Below are 22,641 nucleotides of genomic sequence, written 5' to 3' on the forward strand. Positions count from 1 at the left end.
CACATTTGAAGGTTCTAAACAGTAAGATTTAATAAAATTGAGGGGGATTGGAGGGCTGGGTGAAAAAGGTGAAGGGATTAAGAAGTACAAATAGGTATTTACAAAAAAGTCATGGGATGTAAAGTATAGCATAGGGAACATAGTCAATAATATTATAATAACTATGTATAGTGCCAGGTGGGTACTAGATTAATTGGGAGATCGTTTCATAAATTATATAAATCTCTGAACACTATGTTGTACACCTGAAACTAATATAAAATAATATTAAATGTCAACTCTGAAAAATACAAATTAAAAAAAATAATAATAAAATTATAGAACATGTTTCTTTCCTCCCACTTTACAGCCAAACAAATGGGGTACCATTATAACTGGATTGCAGCTGAAAGAGCTAAAAGATGCAGATTCTCTCTAAGGATGAGTGCTTGAGGAATACTAAAGGCAAAATAAGGACATAAAAGGTGTTCAAATTCCTGAAACCTATGTAGGGAAAGAAAACTTTCCTTTTACACCCTTAGGTTGTATGGTTGGCTAAATAATTAAACTGACATAAAACAAATTAACAGGAGTAAATCATACACATTGTTTTAACATTTTTATATTTACAAAGGAGTTTTCATATGACCCAGACTCAGATATAACAGACATCAGAAATGTGAAATAAGAAATTTAAAAATACTACGATTTATATGGTAAGGGTTCTAATAGAAAAAAAATGTAGAAAATATTTAAGAGCAGATGGATTGTATAAGCAGAAAGACAGAAACTCTAAAAAAGAAAAAGGAAATGCTAGAAATCAAAAACACTATAACAGAAATAAAGAATCTCTATGATGAATTTATCAGTAGACTGGACACAGTTAAGTAAAGCATGAGTGAGCTTGAATATAGATCAACCGAAACTTCACAAACTGAAATGCAAAGAGGCAAAGGAAAGGGAAAAAAAAGAACATAAAATTCAAGAAGTGTGAGGCAATCACAAAATGTGTAACGTATGTGTAATTGGAACACCAGAAGGATAGAAAAGAGAGAACAGAAGAAATATTTGAAGTAATAACGGCTGAGAACATTCCAAAATTAATTATAAATAACAAAATACTGATCTTGGAAGATCAGAGAACATCATGCAGTATGTGTCAAAAAAAAAAAAATCCATTCCACAGCATATCATATTTAAACAACTACAAAGACATAGAGAAAAATCTAGAAATAAGGTAGAGATTAAGAAACCACACCTACCTATAGATGAAAATATGTGTATGTGTGTGTATGTGTGTGTGTGTGTGTAGCCCTTTATATCCCTTTAGGAATAATTATATGGCAAAGGGCTAAAAATTTAATATTTAGAAGTTTTATACTTTGAAAAATTTGACACTTAGAAAATAATTTTTCTACAAGCCTTTAATATCCTACATGTAAAAGATATCTACCCTAAAAATATCTAAACTTTTATAATAACAAAAATATCCTCAAAGGAAAATCGTATTTAAAACTCTGTTTTGTGAATGGAGCCTGAGGAGTCTAAGCAAGCTCTTCGTTTATTATAGTATTTGTCTGCATCAAGCCAATCACTTTCAGTGTAATAGAACATTTTGATATCCGAATCAGAGTAGGCCAAGAAACAAAGGGAAGACATCTATATTTATCTAAAGGCATTTAAGTAATTTAAATTCAACTCTAAAGCTGCCCATGATAAAAGATAAATAATGACACCTCCTTTGAAATTGAAGCTTTTAAAGCAGTTATAGACAAAACCTCAGAGGCGTGTTATTTTCTCTATTGTCTGTCATTGCATCCATAGACAAATTGGATGTGAGTTCTGTATTTGATATACTCTGAATCCTAGTTACTTTAGAGAATGACTAGAATTTTATTTTTTCTTTCAATAGTTGCTGTTCAAGTGAAGACAGCGAGAGGGATGGTCTTGTACTACACTATTTGGAGATGAATCTAAAGGTCAAAAAGAAAAATAAAGAGTTGCAAACTTTGTAGCATCACTGTAATTTAGAGATATGCCTAATGTGATAATATATAGAATGGTATGCACACTTTGGTGAAAGAGGAAAAAAATTGGGTGAACGAGCTTTCCTTTTGATTATCTGACATTAAATGAATGTTCTCTGTGTACCAGCCATTTTTCAAAGTGATTCCCAAATATTTAAGTATTGAATTCCTAAGATAACCATATTATTTATTCCATTATTATTCCTATTTTACTGAAGAGGAAATTAAGGTACAAAAAACAGAGTAGTTACAGATATAAAAGACAAAGATGGAAGGTAACTTGCCCAGGGTCACATTACTCATTATCTGTGAAGTGAAGATACTTCACACAACAGTCTTGATTCCAGAGTTTGAACCCATTACCTATGCTATGTTGCCTCTTAGAGCTAGAGAAAAGCAAGACAAAAATAAAACTTGCTAATTAAGAGCAAAGAATGTTAAATGTTGCTCCTATCACAGAAGTATCTAGCAATCCCAGTGTATAAAATATAATTTTTTAAAAAAGTATTTATATCTATTTTAATGTATATGAAATATATCAAGAACATTTTAAGTAAAAACATTCTAATGGAATTGCAAAGAAAGAAATAAAATATTAACTTAAAATTATTGTAAAAATTAAACAAATTTTTTACATTTAAAATCTGTTTTTATTGTGTGGGAAATATATTATTCAAATTAACAAATATAGTATTGAATATGACAGATTTTTTCAAAAACTTCACAAAGGATATAAGGAACAGTTGAAAAAGTTGTGAGTAAATGCAACCTATCATATCTACTCCAGTACTCTTGCCCCTGGAACATTGATCTCCTTTTAAAATCAATGGAGATTTCATTTTTTACTGAGAAAAGTAAAATCTTGAGGAATAATCCATACCATTTTTAAAAAGACCCTAGAAACATGTTTCCTAAGCAATTTCATATTTCACCATTGGCCTTTAAAAATGGACGATTCATCATTCATATGCCATCCTATGAAAAAAGCCTAAAGGGCATTTTGGTAATCTAGAATTAGCCCCTCAGTGTTTATAGTAATTGATTAAAATATTTATTTTTAGAATTTCAGGGTGATGTTTTGGGGCATTATTGTATACTTTCAAATTCTTCTTCCTCCAATAAGAATGAAAACCTTTCATGAATAGCAAAGCATAAGACCACAGGCATGTTCCAATTTACTAAGTTCAAAGCCCAACATATTAGGGGGCCTGTGCTACAAACTGGTTCATTTACACAAACAATGACATTGTTGCACACAATAAGATACATTGCTGTCCTGACGGAGAGGAGCAGATGAAATATATTCAGTTTTCTTACAGCTTCACAGTCTAGAATATTCTTTCATGATGTGTAATCTCTATATCTTTCATGAGTTCGTCCAATTCTTATACAACTTTACAGAGTAAGTTTATTTTTTTAAAATCACAGTTTGAATTTAAATTCTCAGCTCCCCCAAATAGTCTCAAGATTATATATTCTTCATTCGAATAGTCCCAGGACTGCTCATTAGCACTTTGTTTAGATGCCCGAAGCTTGAGAATGCCCTTTAACATGCCACCCAGTGTAAAAGAGACAGTCAGACTAATGACTAGTGTAGGGGGGAGCGGGGAGGGGAGAGTATTGCATCATAAAATCTGAACACAAACTGCTATTTACGTGGTTACTTTATGTATCCACTTCACAATTTACTGCAGGTATATTTCTGGATTACCTATTCAATACATTCCAGGCAATTCTAATGACGTGGAGGATTCATCAGTGATGAGGCCAGAAAAATCTGTTCTCATGAGGTTTTGTTCAGTGTGAAATCTTAAGTTATTTTATACATAGAATGCTATCAAATAATTTTCTTTATTTTGAAAATCACTTCTGTTAAAGTTAATAAACAATATTATTTATTTCTCTTTCAGAAAGAGAGTTCAACCCTTTAAAAATATCACTTAAAATACACAAAGTTATGATGTAAATAAAAAAAACAAATTATTTTTGAAAAAAATAATCTGTATCTTCTTACTTAGATATTTTTTGCATCTTTTTTGGCAGATTTTTAAAGTAGTGTTGTTGGTAAATAAAAAATTCAAATGCTTATTTCTCCATTTCCTTTCTTTTCCATTTTACTCCATTTTTGTAAAGTTAAAGCATCTATAATAAGGTAACATTAAGCAATATTTAGGATAAACAAAGGAATATAATAATAAAAAAAATTAAAAAATAAAAGAGAAATGATTCCCTGGTAATATGACAACTTTGTGAGTGCAAAATAAAATAGTTACAACAGATGTTAAAAACGTCATAAATTCATTAAATGAGAATTTATATAAACTCATGTTTTAAATTTTTACAAGTTACTACCAGACGTTGTCATAATGAATTCACCCTGAAACACACCATCACCCTCACGTTTATCACAAATTAACAGAAATAGACAAACATTAGTGAGGCAAATCATGTTATGGGACTGGCGTTTTACAGACATGGAATCATGATGATAGCACACAGACCAGCTCTGTCAGTAGGCAAACTCAGCATAATTAGATTTTATGTCTCACAGGAGAATCTAGAAAGTGTTCACAGGAGAGTCATTTTTTTCATCTACTCTTTTGTCAAAGAATAAAAAGTGACTTTTATAAAAGGAAGCTAAAAGAGGTTTATAAAGATTACTATGTTTTGATTTTTAGAATAAATATTTACATCTAATTATACATGGCCTATACTAATTAAATGCAAAATTAACATATTCATTTGGTGCACAGATTCGTAGTTAGCTAAAATATTCAATTCATATATACACTATCCCTATAATTGTTATAATGTCTTTTTGAAGAAAAAATTAAAAATATTATATCTCATTATAGAAAGTACTCATAAAACTCCTACATGAATAGAGACCACTTTTATTTATATGGAAAAATGAAATCAGCTAGATATTCTGAAGTTTCATGAAAACATAAAGATTGGCAACTGATTTGAACTCTATGTCTTTGTCTTAGATGGAGAATTTCAGTCTTCAATTTTCTAATTTTCATTTAATTTACATAATTATATTTCTTTCTAACTACAATCTGCAAAGATAACTGGACATAGCACAGTTGTAACTATTCTTATAATAACAAGTTTTCTGAATTAAGCTTTGCCTTCTACATCTTTAAAATTGTATCAGATGACATAGGGAGAATTTAAACTTTTTGATCAGAAATTCTGTGTCTCTTTACATTAGAAATAAACATCTTAAGAAACATTTCACAAATTTAAATCAAAATGAATGTTGCAGCTATGGAGAGTATATATTTATTTATGCAAGCATTTATAATGAATGTTCTGCTCTTATTTATTTTATTGGGTAGAATTTAGCCTGATATTCTTGGAAATCTTGATGTTGCTGTCAATATTAAATGAGCTACTTAACCTGAAACATTTCTTTTATCTCTTCGCAGTCCTATTCTTTATTACAAAATAGTGTGGAAGATGAGTTTAATTGTACAAAAAGAAGGAGAAATTTTAAATCAATTTACAGTGTCAATTGTTTTTCCAAGCGATTGTTTTGTTATAATTTATTATAAAGGCCAAAGTTAAACAAATTATACATCTTCCCATTAAAAATAAAACCCTTTTAGAAAAAGGCGTGTCCAATAGATAATTGGAAAGAATTTACTAGACTTTTGATAAAAATTAATATTCAAATTGTTATACAAAATTAGCACATAATTTGAAGTGATTAATTTTAAGAAAAGATGTGTTTGTATGTGTGTGTGTGAAAGTGTGTTAATTTTTATAATTTAGTAGATAGTATACATGTCCTGGTCATAGATAATAATTACATAATATTACAAATAATGACATCAGCTGTTTATTAGAATAATATCAAATGATAAGCAATTGGTATGTGCATATTTTATTTCTAATAATCATGCAATTAAGTGTTTTTTACTTCCATTTTTCAGTTAAAATAATATGTCCCATAGATGGTAACTCGCTAACTCCAAAGAACAGCAATGTGAAAAACTGTAGCCAGGAACCAAAACTAGGAATATTCTCTCTCTAAAACTCATGCATTTTCCATTATACCATGCTAGTTCTAGTGGAATTTTTTTGTGAACTCTTTCATAATAGAGCCTTGTAGAATGTGTGTGTGAGGTGTGTGTGTGTGTGTGTGTGCATGTGTATCTGAACTGGGGTCCAATTCAGACTTTGATATTTGCAAGTTGTGTGACTTTAAGTAAGTTACATGGCTTACTTGAGGTCTATTCTTTTTTGTATAAGAGGATAATAATTTTATTCAGATTAAATGGTTGTTTAAAGATTAAATGAGGTAACATATAGAATTTCTAACACACATGAGGGAATATACACATATTATGAAGAAGGAATACCTATGCCTTGCTTTGTATGTGTATGTATGTAAATGTATATAAATGTATCTGTGTGTATGTGTATATATAATAGAGAAAGAGAAAAAGGAGGCTGAGCGAAGCATTTTTTCAGTTGATTCTAATGAAAATTTACAGGCATTTTTAATTCTATTTTCTGCAAATGTAAAATAAATTGAGAGCTCAGATAAAAATCTGTAAAAAAGACATTCATTTTTCCAAACATTCTTTTTTTTTAATATAGCCTTCTTAAAAGTTTAGCCTTCTTAAAATTGCAACATAGTGGATTTGACTAGAATGCTTCTATTTTATTTCTATTTAACCTGCATCATGTAGTGAACTACAGACATTCTACTTCTTAAAGGAGTTTTTGTTTTTAAATTGGAGCATAAAATTGTAGGAAAAATGACATTGCAAGGAATCTAATAGACTTAATTTTTTTCCTTTTAGCTTTTGTAATGACTGTAGTTCAATATTCTAGTTTGATTATGTCTCATTAAATGAATATTCTTTCTAAGTTTTTAGATAAATCTTAATCATGATTTACACATAAATTTTTCTCTTCTACTTTCTATGATTTTCTTTTTCTCATATAATTGTGTGCTTTCCTAATGCTTCTCCTACTTGAATTTTAAATAACATGTTTGAATAGTATGACATTTTATTTTGAGTTTTGAATAAAATAAAAAGCAAACACCTGAGTAAATAAATACATATATATTTACTTATTTATATCTTGGTTTATTCCATACATTGTTTTAAGCATCTTATAATATGAATTGTGACAGTAGTGTATAAATTTATTCAGAATTATAAAATGTTTCTATTTAGTGTGTGAAATAACTGTATTTTATGGATGGTCACAAGCAATTGTGAACTTATGAACTATCCTGGCCTAATTATTCATGGATGGTGTGCTAACTTTTATCCATACCATTTTTCTTTTTCAGAAAATGCTTGACTATTGCTAAATTCAGTGCCGTCATCTTAATTTAATTTTTAAAATTTACATAAACTCTATTATGAGGCAAAATTTTATTATCAAAATTTTACCATATCATGAGTTAAATATATATTAATCATTTACAGCAGTCCACCAGAGTGTACATCAGTCAAATGCAGAATTGATGATTAAATTGTGTGACAATAGCTGGCTGCATTGTCTCTCCTGAAAGATAATACTCAGCAGACACATCTCATAAGACCATATTTTAATAATGAGATTTTTATTTTGCTATGCTATCACTTATTATAGCCATTAATTAAATATTTTATTCTAAGTTAAGACATATTACTTGGATTTTCTAGATCACTCTGGAGAAAATGTTATATATTTTAATCTATTCATTTAAAATTTTGTTTTCTTGGAAATAATAATAATAATGCAAGGCAATTATAAACACAAAATGTGTAAATGCCCTTTCAAGTAAGATTATTAGTATTTCTCTTTTGTACAACATTGTATTGTCCTATAACTTTCTAATTATAGTATAAGTTAAGCTTATAAAGATTAAAGAAAATCTTACTAAATTTTAATTATGATTTGAAGTCAACATGTTTGGAAAAAAAATAAATAAATTGCTATTTTATTTAAGTAATAATTAAAAGGTCTTTCCCTGATTTAAGCTCCTGTTTATAATTAATCTGAAGTAGTAAGATGATAAGTTATAGAACGAAAACAAGCCCTCTTAATATACTTGGGTTCCCTTCCTAGATATCCATGGAATATTAATATATACTGGTCAACAAAATTTTCTACTAGTTTTGGTTTTATAAATTTTGATTTTGTTATTTTAATTTTATAAAATCCCTAAACCTCCATAATAATGCTATGCTTGGCCTCATTCACGCAGGGCCAAGTGTATTTGTATTTGTATATACATATATAATTTTTCTAAGCCATATTTGAGAGAAAGGGGTAGAGTCTTTACTAATAAAATGTGAAATTCTATGTTAAATGCAGAAATAGACTGATGAGTTATATATATAATATACTAATATATGATATATAATAATATTATACATATATATGAGATTCTTCTTTTGTGTGTATTAATATACACATATATTATATTTTATATTTGGAATATTTTATAATCTGAAGAGAGTATCAATGTCAACATAATATTATTATCCCCACTTTAAAGATGAAAATATGAAAGTATGAAGCAGAAGGAATAAGAGAATGAACAAATTCAGGACAAAGTCTGACTCAACTGTCCGTATAGCAACTTTTGTGAATCTTCATATAAAGTGAGTACTAAAATTAATCATACATGGAGATTTAATGTTTGAAAAAGATAAAAAGTAAGTAAGTCTTAGATGACCATTCTAGGCATTTGTATAAACATTTTTCTTTGTCGTCAAACCTTGCATGATCACTTGTTTGAGATATTTTTCTTCTTCTAGGAATCTAGTTAGACTGTTTTTAATTTCTCAATTCAGATCCCGTGGAAGACTGGGATATAAAAAAAGCAGCAATAATTTGAGAATACTGACAATATGATTGATATGTTGTATGATCTTGACCATGTTACTAGATTTCTTGAGCCTGATTCACAAGGTAGAGAGACTGGCATGGTGAGAATCAGCCTGGCTAAGTAAGAAGAAACAGAAGGCATTGTTAAAGAACATGGCATCTGGAATCAGGCAACTAGATTTGTATCCTGGTTCTACCACTTACCTCTTTTTTTTCAGTTCTTTCATCCAGAGAACATAATTAGTATTAGCAAATTCCCTCAGGTTTGTTATGAGAATTAGATAAGTACCGAATCAATATTTTCAATTATTGCTATTATCGTAAAGTTTGAATAAATTATATTATTACTAACTTGTTTTCTTTTACATAACATTATAAATTCTTATTTATTTATTGTATACTTATCTAATTCAACCAAGTGTATCCTTAAACTCTAGATGGCATGTGATTTTCATATTGTATTTCTCTAGGCAGGAGATTAGGACTGTCCAAACAGAGAAAGATATTGGTGGTATAAAAACAATTTAGTGAGAAAATAATTGAAGCAAAGGAGAAAATAACTAAATTGCCTGATTTTTAACAGAAATAGCCCAAAATATACTGGCACAAGGAAGACGAAGCTTATTTTTCTTTCTGTAGTGGTTCAGAGGTGAGAGGTTGAAAATAGGTCATTCAGGTGTTCAGGTTCCTTCTGTAATGTCACACCCATGGTCCTCTACTTATTGTCCTCATCCACATGCTTGAAGCTGGCTCACTGGTATCACTTTCTTATTCTGAATAAAGGAAAAAAAAAATTCTCCTGTACAAGTTTTTCATCTAGAATTTGCATTCATTCAGATCTCTTCTTGCTGATTAGAACTTAGACTGAGATCCATCCTGAGCTTCAAAAAAAAAAAAAATGTTTTCTAACTAGATGTTCCTGAGTCAACTCTAAGAAGGGAGGTAAGAATAATCCTGGAGTAAAATTTTCCATGTTACAACCCAGCTAACACTCTAAAAACCATTAAAAATTATAGTTCTTACTTTAAATTAATGTCTGAGATTGACTTCGGTTAGCATAAATTGTGCAATAAAATGAAAATACAATAAAAATGTGAAGGCAGTAACAGCAATATTTGGCATATTTATTTATTTTTCCATCAGCTTTCCTAAACTATTTTATATATTTTTTTTTTTTTTATCCACTGATGAACTGATATTTTCTCAACAAACACTCAAATGTTTCACTGTAGTTGCTACAAAAGTGATTTCTAGGTCTCCAAAGTATGTGAAAAGTAAACTTTAGAAGAACTTTGGTAAGTATCTTATTCTCATAGCTTCCAGCTTCAAAGAACAAAACTTATTCAAGCTACCTCAATGGACTGAGTTCTATTAGGGATGCTGCAAACTCAGCAGCATCAAGACCATCGGGGTGTCATGGGAATATTGAGGGTGGATATGAAAAGTTGGCAGGGAATCTTTTCTTCCTTTCTTTGTCCTTATGTCTCTCTTTTTAATTAAATAACCTCTTAAATCTGTTCTATCTTCTCTCTACAGACTTGACTCTACTGATGATTAATAATTTATACACAATCATTAACTCTAAATTTTTAGCTCAGCTTTATCAAAATCTCACATTCTCCATATTTTCTATTTCTTTTTTAACTGAAGAATCTGATCAGTTTGAGGTTCTTTGTTGTTATGAGACTATTTATTACAAGCATTATGATCAGGGGTAAGATAATTCAAAAGACCTATAGGAAGGTAAAGATAATTTAGTGGACTTTTACCATCCTGTCATGAATATACTTTGTACCTCTGTTCTTAGGTAAGTTTTAAGTTGTACCTACTTGTTTTAAGTTAAAAAAAAATCTAGACATACATTCTTTATCTGATGGAATTCATAGCCTATTTTTTTAAACCTTCTTTAAAACTGTGGATTTGAGAGGATGTGAATATGGAAAAAATAATGCATTGAATTATACCTGTAAAATGTATGTCTTTGCAATGTGTACACATTCGTACATTAATTTTTCTTTATATTAAAAAAATGATACATTTCGTAGGTGTACACAGCCTTTAAACATTTTTAATAAGAGCATGGTTGATTGATTATTAGGTGAGTTTTATGATTGTAGACAGGAGTTCATGAGAAAAATAACAAAATATATATTTAATTTTGATTATTTATTCAAGTAAATTTGTATATACTAATTATATACATGATACGAAAAATATCTACATTTCATGCCATTTATGTATTCTGCAGTATAGTGTCCACTGATTTAGTCGATAAATAAATTTCATATAAAATCTCTTTATATAACATGAGATGCATTTCCAAACTGTCTAGAGAGGAAAAGCAAAACTCTGAATAAAGTCAATAATATTGATAATTTAGGTCAAATATCTTGCTACTATAAAAAAAATATTTTGATTTTAGTGTTCTAGAATTCTTATCTTCATTTCTCTAAATAAAAATCAGATTCGTAGCCCTGCTCTAAAAATTGTTTTTATGGGAAATTTTAAAGTCAAGTTTATTTTTTTATATTTAGTTTTAGTGACAATGTCTAGTATCATACTTTACACATTCTAGTTGTTAGATAATTTGAAGAACTACTGGATGTTTTCCCATAGAGTTAACTAACTAAAAATACAACTTATAATAAAATTTATAGCATATGAAAAATTTGACAGTTTCTGAAATGTCTTTTTCAAAGATAATAATTTGAAGCACAATGGTCACAGGTGTCTGAATTTTTCAAAACAAAATTTGTAGGGTATTATAAATATTCCCATATAGAGGAAAAATTCAGTAGATAAAGTGGCAATTGAACTAATACACATGAAAATTTATTAATTAGATGAAAGTTATTCAACAAATATATATATTAGCTATAGAATACATGTCAGTTACTAATTTAGTTGCTGGACATAGAACAATGACCAAAAGTAAAATTCCCTGATCTCATGGAACTCATTTATTTTAGACAATAAATATGGTCAACAACTATATATCTATAATTGTTATGCACCCTATAGTGGTGATAGGTGCTTTATAAAAAATATAGACTACTAGAATTATGAGTGAACAGGACAGCAATTTTAGATAAAAAAGTAGTCATTTGGCATAGATCTAATTGAAATGAAGAAAAAAATTATAGAGATATGTGAGCTGATAAATGCTGAATCATCAAAAATATCTCACTAGAATAACTTGGTCAAAGTCAGGTTTATTACCTACTAAAGTAAAGGAGAGATTTAGGATGAGAATTGTTTAGAAGGGCAAGATAAGGATGGAAATTTTATACATATATATAAAATATTATATATATGGGCTCAGGTATAGGCTCAACTAGTTTAAGACACATCTTAAAATGCAAGAATCTAATTGTGATTAAGCAAAGTTTCTAATTTAATAGTTTAAGATTGGAGGACATGGCAAAGTGAGAGAGTCTTGAAGCAAATTGATAAGTGAATAGTTGTCTGATGAGTGAGATTTTTCTCCAATGGGCAACCTACTATCTTAAAAAGTTTGCTAAAATTATTAACATATTGTACAAATGAATTGGGTTTCAGGAATGTCCTGAATCAAACTATAAAGAGTAAAATATAACTTTATCTTTCTGGAAATTTTTTTCTAGACTAAAGAGTTAAGATGTTTACATCTGTTGGTCAAATTTTCAGTCATGGTTACACGTTATTGGATGCAGATGGTTTCAGTTTTTAGCAAGAAAATTATTTCAGGCAGATTGAACATAAGTGCAGGGACAATAAAAAGTAAATAAAGCAAATTTATAGTAGCACAAGAGGTTTCTCTCTAATGCTTAGCATAACCTTATACGTAAGAACTCAGTAGAATTTTAAATGCCCTGAGTCTTTCTTGTCAGGAAAATGGCCCTGGGCCTTTTCTTATGTCTAATGCCCTATTGAAGAAACAGCTTGCCAAATGGTAAAGAACAGAGAACGAAATGTATCAGCTATTGCATTCCTAACACATCTTCTATTCTTTGATATTATAAATCTTTATTCCTATATTCACCTGTGAAGCAAGATGTTGTGATTGGCAAAAGACAATCCCAGACTCCTAGAAAATAGCATATTTCATATGTCTTTTGTTTTCTAGCTAGCAGAGGAGAGTTTGCACCACAAATTTTAACTAATCAGTAAATAGTGATCAAAGGGGATAATGATTTTGAGTGAATGACTTCAGAACACAAAAATGAAAGCAGATATTAACAACAATAAAAACAAAAACAGTACAACTTATGTACCAAAGAAATCTTTGGATTTTTCATAGCCTAGAAGTTTCTGAATTCCCTTCCTTGATTGTACTCTAGCATTTGGATGTCAAATCCGCCAACCACCTTAAGCTAGGACTCACCTCTGAAAAAATGGATAGTCCACTTCTTTTTATTTAATTAATAGTTGAACCCATAGTAGTAAAATAAACCTGATCTCCCATGGTTTGAGAAGTTTGTTAGTTAAGTAGTAAGGTGGTGATCTAATTATAATTAGTAGCCTAGTTTTAAAGAATGAAAGAAATATAGAATAAAATGGTTTGGAAGCCACAAAATGTGGATTATAGTGAAAACGAGATGAAAGTGATAAATATTAGAAATGAATCGAAGCTTAAAATCAAAGACCGAGGGATAAATAACAGACAGTAACAGAAATAGGATGATATAGGGTAGAGAATTATGATAGCCTGAATTTTAGTGGCACATAAATTATTTTTCTTAAAATTTTGTTAAGTTAAAAAATTGGTGTCACTGACAATTGAGTATAAATTTCCAAGTCAGTGTCACCTTGAATTTCATTCAGAGGTTTAAAATTTTGTTATTGCCTTCTATATTTTATAGGGAAGAAGCTCTAAATGTTGGCATGAACAGACGAGCAATAAAAGTTTTAAGGCTTTGAACAATGCATGTCATATCAGCCTTTTAAGTTACTATAGAATCAGATGGATGCTTTTAAAAATGTTTCCTGCATTAAAAACTATTTAGAAATAACCTTAAGTGTTTTAACCGAACATAAATGCTGCTTTTGGAGGCAGCATACCTCTTAGTATTAAAAAGAAAACAGAGTAGAAAACGTTTATTGATGAGAATAAATAAATAAATATACTTGTGAGTTTCTTTTGGATGTCATCTTTAAGAAAGAGAGAGGAAAAAAGCAAAATAATATCAGAATCTAACTCACCAAATTCCATAAGTTATAAGTTAAAATTTTTGTGTTTACATACACAATGTGGTAGTTTTTAAATTAGTTTTCTTCATGGAAAAGGATAGAGAAAAAATATGCATTCATATGCAAATCAGTGAAGAGAAGACTGTTAGAAAAGATGATGAGTGTTTCTTGCCCTCAGGAAGCAGAGGTGTAGACTGTAAAGTGGTTTATTCAGTGTAAAACATTTCTTCCAGTGATCCTTGTATCATCTCACTTTGGTCCTTAACTAATTCAGCTGAAATTTCTATGAATTTTCTTATTCAGAGATTATTATGAGTAATTGTTTAAGACAAAACTTAGATTTTTTTTTCTGAGTTAATATGAGAATGGATTTCAGTAACAAATATGATAAGTTTTCACATGAATTACTCTGGGGGTGAATTTTTTACAAACATTACAAAGTAAATTAATTAAAATTAGTTCCTTTGTCATTCTTACCCTTTTTTTTTCTTATTTTTCTCTTTCTGCTTTTTCCTCTGTTTTTCTCTCTCTCTCTTTCACCCTTCATCCTTTCTCTCTTTCTTTTTCTCCTTCCTTCCATCTTATAATGGTACACTATTGCTTGACCGTACATAGGGTATTCCTATAGTATAGAGCCGAATAAAATCCTTGGCAAGCTTTTCTTTGGGACACTGAAAGTTTGGGCTTATTCTGACATGCATTTCATTTTTTGGAAGTCACAGTCTATCCAAGTATATGCTCCATTTCTTCAGTGATTCTGTCTTTAATGTGTCTTTAGCATAAACATGGCTAACATACCAGTGTATCAAGTATCTCAATTTCTGCCCATCTGTCACCTTTCAGGCCTCTATCCACCACTGATCTTTGCAGGCTCTATCATGAAGACACAGGGCTTCACTTTGAGTTGGCTCATGAGAAACTGCTTCCTTCACATGTTCTGTAGGCCACTGCTAAACCATACAGCTTCCATCATCCAGAATTTACCCCACCATCAAAAAAAATTGTGTCACGTGATATCTTCCCAACAGTTATCAAAATCTTGAACTTATTTTAAGAAGGAGAATTTTAATTAATGAGTTACATTCAGTTGAAAATAAATATTTTATTTAATACATGGTGCATATAATGGATATAAGGCACATAAATGTCAATAATTTTTTTTTAGATCTTCTATTTTCAATGAACCTCTTCCTTCTCACCACTCTCTAACCCTCCCCTCATGGGAAAATTAGTGGATTTTTTAAGTAGTTGAATTTCTCCAGGAAACTTGTTTGGAAGTTAAAGAACTTGAAAAGTCATCTAAATAAATCAAACAATGGTCTATTTTTACTTAATTATTTTTATATTAGGAGTTTTCATGCACAACATGGGTTTTTTGTTTGTTTGTTTGTTTTTGTTTTTTTATGACCAAGCTGAGGCCCTTACCTGTATTTATGCTCTTTGATACTGTCTTCCCATACTACTCAGGACTTTGCTATGTGATTTGCTTTGACAAATGGGACAGTAGCCAATGTGGCACAAGGATAGGCTTGAAACAGTACACGTTCACTGGACTCTGCCCCTTTCTTCTCTATTTGAGGTTCTTCCAGTAATAAGACTAAGTATCCTGCTAAAGGATGAGAGATGATATTGAAGAGAAATGATCTGTCTCAGTTCAGAACCTATCTCCTATATCCTTTTTAATCTTTTCCCCTAAAATGACTATATGTTAATGCTCTAAGGCATCCAGTGTATGTAATACATTAGTTTTTTCATATGTATTTAACATGGTATTAGTTGTATGTCACCTTTGGGATAATTTAAAAAATACACAAATATTTTTCTGTGATCTGTGGTCCAGATCAAAAATTTTAGTCAACAAAGCATCGTTGCTGGTACTGGAAGACTGTTTAGTAAAGCCCTGGTCAAACTACCAACACTCAGAATCATGAGATAAATACTTTGTTATTATGTTAAGTTTGTGGTGGTTTATTGTGCAGTTTTAAATAATTGATACAAGCAAGAATTTGAAATGGTTAGCTATGTAACAGAGTGAAATGCTTGGCATTTCTGGCTCCATCTTATTTAAGCTTGTTTTGTTCTCATTGCATTCAGGTTAATAGCTTCTTGCATAAAGACATGCTAATAATTAGGGGAATTCTGTTTGTGGTTTGAGTTTTACAAAAACAGTACCTTATCAGAAGGTGCCTCTTCTGGGGAGATAAGGGAAGTACATATTTTTCAGTGATTTTCAGGAACCTCGTGATGGGACTCACATCAACTTGAGTTAACAGACTAAAATCAAAAGAAGTTTCACAGCCTTCTTTGGACCCCTTCTGGCACCCAGATATCCACAGTCGTCAATCATTGCTTGCCTCTCCCATTTCCCCTTCCCTTGACAAAAAAGAAGCCTGAACTCTGTACTTTTAAAAGATGGATTTGAGGCACCACTAGGTCTCCCATTTTCTTATTTGGTGCCTTCTCAATCAATAAAGCTTTTCTTACTCCGAACTCTGAGATTGTGAGTTTTGAACTTTCGAAGCATAGGGCACACAGATTTTAGACCAATAACAGTTACTGGTGATTAAATGAATCAAATTGCTTGTTATAGACACAACGACATTTTTTTTTCATCATTTTATCCCTATGTTGATGATTACATATTCAATACTATTACATAATATATACTGAGCAATTGGCCTAATATGATTTACGGATCATCATATTTCCACATAACCATCCCCTTTACAATATTTCCTCATTCAATTTTTATATCTTTATTTTATTTCATTGACCATTATATCAAAGTCATTTTGAAAGATCTTAATTAAACACAAAAGAACTTGCTAAATTAAAGGTAATCAAATTATGACATTTGTGTGCATAAATAATTAGAAACTTTAATTTTCAAAAATAAAAATATTTAAAATATAAATATTGTATAGAATAGTATAACAGATTCTAGAATATATTTAAAACATGTTGCAAAAATTAACAAAACAGTAAGTTAGAAATACTTGGTCTTTAAAAATTTTTTATTGAATTCAACATTTATTTTCCTCTGTAATGCTTAATATTTTATTTTTCTTGATTATATATGTAAATGCAATCCAATTTTTAAAAATGAAATTGTATGTATTTAAGGCACACAACATACTGTTTTGATGTCCATATATATATTGAAATGATTATTACAGTCAAGCTAGATAACATATTTGTCTTTTCACATAGTTACTTTTTGTGTGTGTATGTGTGGTGAGAGCATCTGGAATCTACTTAGCTGATGATTATAGTTAATAATACTGTATTGTATACTGGGAATTTGCTAAAGTGACTTGATCTTAAGATAGTAAGAAGAATGCAAGTATACCATTTTCATTGAATTAAACTTTGTGTGTCGATTACAGAATCCCTGTGAATAAATTATTCATATGAATTGGAAGCAATTTAGTACTCCATCATGAAAGTTACAAAGGCTATAACTTAATATATCCTTGGAAGGAAATAATCTCAACCAAGTTTGTTTAAAATATATTTAGCATTTTGTTTATAAGGTACTTAAATATTACTAAAAAATTACAATTAAATATAGGCTACCATATTTGTCAATTCAACATGTAAAAATAAGTTAATAACAATAATAAATAAAAATGTGAATAAAGAAATAGATAGAAAAAGACATTGAGATTTTAAAGATGATAACCAAGAACAAGCTAATGAAGGCAGTAAGATTGTTATTTGGGGGATACTATAATGACAGTTTCAACTGAGAAAAAAATACAAGTGGAAAAACTAGGTCAATGACAGATTTGCCAACTGTCTTGTTCTAAATGATTTTGGTAAAACACTTTCTTCTTATTTTCATCTTTTAAATTCTTTTTTCCTTTTTGATATATATATATATATATATATATATATTAAATTACAGTTGTCATACAATATTATATTAGTTTTGAGTGTACAACATAGTGATTGACCATTTATATAACTTACAAAGTTAATATCTGACCCCATGCATAGTTATTATACTATTATTGGCTCTATTTCCTATTATATACTTTATGTACCATGACTATTTTGTAACTACCAATTTATACTTAATATTCCCTTTGCCTTTTCACGCTTCTCCTCAATCCTGCTCCTATCTGAGAACCATCAAAATGTTCTTTGTATCTATGAGTTTGTATCTATGAGTTTTGTTTGTTTGCTTGTTTTGTTTTTAGATTCCACCTGTAAGTAAATCATAAGATATTTGTCTTCCTTTGTCTGACTTACTCTACTCAGCAAATACCCTCTATGCCCATCCATGTTGTTGAAGATGACAAGGTTTTATTATTTATGGCTGAGTAATTAATATTCCATTGTATATACATACCACCTCTTTATCGATTTGTCCATTGATAGACACTCAGGTTGTCTCCATATCTTGGCTATTGTAAATAATGCCGCAATGAATATATAAATTTACAGGTCTCTTTAAAGTAGTATTTTGGGTTTCTTCAGATAAATATCGGGAAGTGGATTACTGGGTCCTTCTTTTTTCTTGCTATAACCTTTGTTTGAAAGTCTATTTTGTCTAGTATAAGAATTGTTACCCCAGCTTTTTGTTTATTTTCATTTTTATGAAATATCTTTTTCCATCCTTTTATTTTCAATCTGTGAGTCTTTTGATCTAAAGTGAGCCTCTTGTGGGCAGAATATGTAGTAGTCTTATTTTCTTATCTATTCAGCCTTCCTGCGTCTTTATTTGGAGTATTTAATCCATTTACTTTTTAAGTAATTGTTTATAAATATGTAGTTATTGCCATTTTATTATTAATAATTTTTATCTTTCTTTTTCTTTTTTTTTTCTTCTTCATAAAGAAGTCTCTCTAACATTTCTTATAATACTGGTCTGGTAGGGATAGTTCCTTTAGCTTTTTCTTGTCTGAAAAGCTCTTTATCTGCCCTTTGATTCTAAATGATAGCTTTGCTGGGTAGAGTAATCTTGGTTGTAGGTCCTTGCTTTTTATCACTTTGAGTATTTCCTACGAATCTCTTCTGACCTGCAGAGTTTACTGTGAGAAAAGAGCTGACAGTCTTAGGAGAGTTCTTTTGTAGGTAATGAACTGCTTTTCTCTTGCCGTTTTTAAGAGTCTCTCTTTGTCTTTAACCTTTGGTATTTTAATTGTGATGTTTCTTGGTATGGGCCTCATTAGGTTCATCTTATTTGGGACTCTCTGTTTTTCCTGGGCTTGTATGTCTATTTCATTCTCTAAGTTAGGGAAGTCTTTTGTCATTGTTTTTTTCAGATAGGTTTTCAATTCCTTCTCTCTCTCTTCTCCTTCTGATACCTCTGTGATGTGAATGTTGGTATTCTTGATGTTGTCTCAGAGGCCTGTTAAACTATCCACATTGTTTTAGATTCTTTTTTCTTATTGCTGTGCTGATTGGGTGTTTCCTGCTACCTTATCTTTTAAGTTGATGATTCGATCCTCTGTTTCATTTAATCTACTAAAGATTCTCTCTACTATATTCTTCATTTTGTTTATTGTATTCTTCATTTCTGACTGGTCTTTTTTTATATTTTCTATCTTCATTTTTATGTTTTCTATTTCTTTGTTGAAATTCTCATTGAGATCATTGAGCATCCTTATAACCAATGTTTTTAAATCTGTATATGTTCGATTATTTGTCTCTATTTTTAGTTTTCTTTTCTTTCTTTCTTTTTTTTTTCAATTGGAAAATGTTTTTTGACTCTCCATTTTGTATGCCTCCATGCATTTGTTTCTATTTATTAGGTAGGCTGCTATATTTCTGGGTCTTTGTGGAGTAGCCTTATGTAGTAAGTGTCCTGTGGGGCTCAATGGAACAGTATCCTTGCTCGCCCGAGCCAGGTACTCCAGGTGTGTCCCTTGTATGGGTTGCATATACCTTACTGCTGTAGTTGAGCCTTGGTTACTCTTTGCATGCCAATAAGATGGATTGACCCTCAGCTGATTGATTGGGTGGACTGGTCATGACTGTAGTAGAAGAACTATTGTGTAGGGGCTGATCCTATGAAGCAGAATTCTCTTTACCAGGGCTCTGATGTTGGTCCAAGTCTGTCCTTTATGTGTGTAATCCTCCAGTGTGTCCCCAGGTGGTGTTCTGGCTTGATCCAAAGCCAGCTACTGGGCATGCTGGTCCCAGGGCCTTCTGAGTGAGGCCTCATTGCAAGCCAAGTTAATCTGCAGTCTGTGCCTTGCCTAGGATCACCCAGCATGAACCACCAAGCAATTTTCAGATGGCTGCCACTTGCACTGAGCTTGGAGGTGCCTTGAAAGGACAAGCCATGAACTGAGGCAACTGCTGCTAGTGCTGAGCTTGGGGCTGCTCAGCAAGAAGTTCGGGGCATGCTGAGGCCAGATGCTGCTTATTTGGGTTTTGTGAACCTTTTAGATATTTTAGGACAGTCTGCAGCCTGAGCCAAGACAGGCCATTTGTATGGAAAAGCCACTAAAAGTGACTTGAATGGGCCTGAAGTTGGGGGGGCAAGGTCTCATGGAATCATTAGGGTGGAGTGAACAGTGTTAGCTAGATTAATGGAGGCTTAGATATGGCAGCAACTTGGTCTGCACACCGGGAGTGGGTATAGCTCAACAAAGAAACTATGGGTTATGCCACTACTTTCGTCTGGGAGAAAGCTTCCCCTTTAGCCTTCACCCTGAAGCCAGACAATTTAATTTCTCCTTGTATATTCCTAGTGCCTTTCATGCTGCTGCCCCAGCACTGGAGCTCAGAGTGAGAGTTCATCAGCCAGTAAGTTTGTTGGCAGACCCTTTAAGAATCAGTGGCCCTCAGTCTCACTTATCCACAATCTCTGTTGGTTTTCACAGCCAGAAGTTGTGGGGACTTCTCTTCCTGGCACTGGAACCAAGGGCTAGGGATCCTAGTGTGGGGCAGGGACCCATCAGTCCTCTGGATGGACCTCACAGCTGAGCTGTCCCTCCCAATTTTTAAGTGCCACACATGGGTATGGAGACTGTGTCTTCACCCCTCCTACAAGTCTAGAGGTGGCCTCTTCTGTGTGTTCCCAGTTGTAGGACTTCTGTTCAGCTGAACTTCAGGCAATTCTCAACGATAGTTGTTTCGTAGTTTAGTTGTAATTTTGATGTGGTCGTGAAGGGAGGCAAGCACAGCCTTTACCTACTTTGCTGTCTTGATCAGAAAATCTCCTTTTATTCTTTTACAATTTTCTCTTTTTGACCCTTCAGCATATTGTTTTATTCTTTTATACCTTTTTTAAATAACTCAACACATCCCCCAAAAACTCACAAAAATAATCAAATAAAAATTGAAGAAAAGTTAGTTATAACAACTAGATCTATTTATTAAGTTTCTACTGTGTCATGACAGGGAGTAACAGGCTGGTTTTTATTCTTGAGAAAAATCTAGCCAAAGTTGGTAAGCTTGAAACTGTAAGGCTATATTTTCTATGCTGTCCATTTATTTCCCATCATTTAAAAACATTCTAAAGCACCAAAAAATGAAAGATTTATTTTATTTTTATTCATGAATTTCGAAGAAACAAATGCAAATTTGGAAGTAATATGGAATAAGAGAATATGGATGGAGGTACATTTGATGGTATAAAATAAAAAAACTGGTAAATACAAATGAAACAAAGCTGTATTTAGAAGATATTTGGCCATTAGATAGGCAATATAGTAAAGGAAAATTGAAAATAAAAGAGATAAATGGAATTTTATAACTACCTTGGTGTTATGCAGGCACTCTGTGGGCGATCCAGTATGGCCAATTTCTTGTAGGTCTTAATAAAATGCTTAGCAAAGTGCATAAAAAGAAACATATGTCTGGGGTTCTCCAGAAGAAATCAATGAAAATGTTCAAGGATTTAGTAAGAGGGATCTCTAAGTGACAATTTTCTCTAAGAGTCTAGAACTGCAAATATATTAACATTTTTCCAGAAAATGGCTTTGTGCCAAGTAGTAGAGAAAGGAGTGTAGCAAACGGTTATTTAGAGGAGAGAGGGAGTTCTTTAGTATTCTTCTCTGTTTTCTAGCCTCAGAAACCCCGTGATAAATATGCTGAGTCTACCAATGTGAGGCCCAAAAATTAATTAAAACTATATTTAATTAAAATCTATTACATGGAATTATATTTCTAGATAATTTAGCCAATTGTTCACAGGTTAGCAAAATAGTTTATGCCAGTCTTCACTAATTCACACAAGTAAATTGGTTTATATAAGTATATTTACCACCAGGTAAGAGGGAGGAAGGGAAGGAATAAAAGGAGGAAAGAAGGAGAATGAGAGAAGAGATTTATTTGTATGGATTTAAAAGGCAGAGAATTAAGTAGTGGCAACTCTGCCCCTAGTTCACTCTAACTCTTTCTCAAAGGTGCGTCTTTCTTAAAGGACCACATGATCTCCCTTAGTCTGAAACAGGTAGATGCCACATAAGCTACTCCTCTTGGACCACAGCATAATTTACAATATCCTCATGTTCAGTTATTCACCCATAAAAGAAGGTAAATTTGATGAGCCATGACTTTCTTCCATATCTAGGGATCAGTAGTCTTGTGTTTTCCTGCCCCCAAATCTCCAACTTCTCATCAATAGGAGGAGCTTAATCATCTGGTGTGGTTCATCTCTCCC

At 31.3% G+C, this 22,641-nt stretch overlaps 2 long non-coding RNA genes across 9 annotated transcripts in view; one reads left to right on the top strand and one right to left on the bottom strand.

Moving 5' to 3' along the window:
- Positions 1 to 22,641, top strand: part of LOC120594918 (uncharacterized) — a 153,320-nt gene that overhangs the window by 98,840 nt on the left and 31,839 nt on the right. Inside the window, exons 2-3 of one of the 4 annotated variants that reach the window (XR_005650730.1) lie at positions 1,892 to 1,958; positions 8,521 to 8,626. The exons of 2 other annotated variants lie outside the window; for them this stretch is intronic. This is a non-coding gene — a long non-coding RNA (uncharacterized LOC120594918). The remainder of the gene's footprint in view (positions 1 to 1,891; positions 1,959 to 8,520; positions 8,627 to 22,641) is intronic. One more of the 4 variants, XR_005650731.1, reaches the window with a different exon arrangement.
- The window catches only part of LOC120594919 (uncharacterized), a 64,464-nt gene that overhangs the window by 5,864 nt on the left and 35,959 nt on the right, over positions 1 to 22,641 (bottom strand). The window lies entirely within an intron of this gene.

Source organism: Pteropus medius, unplaced genomic scaffold, assembly GCF_902729225.1.
Source record: "Pteropus medius unplaced genomic scaffold, Ma_sr-lr_union100, whole genome shotgun sequence".
In the NCBI taxonomy this organism is placed as follows: Eukaryota; Metazoa; Chordata; class Mammalia; order Chiroptera; family Pteropodidae; genus Pteropus; species Pteropus medius.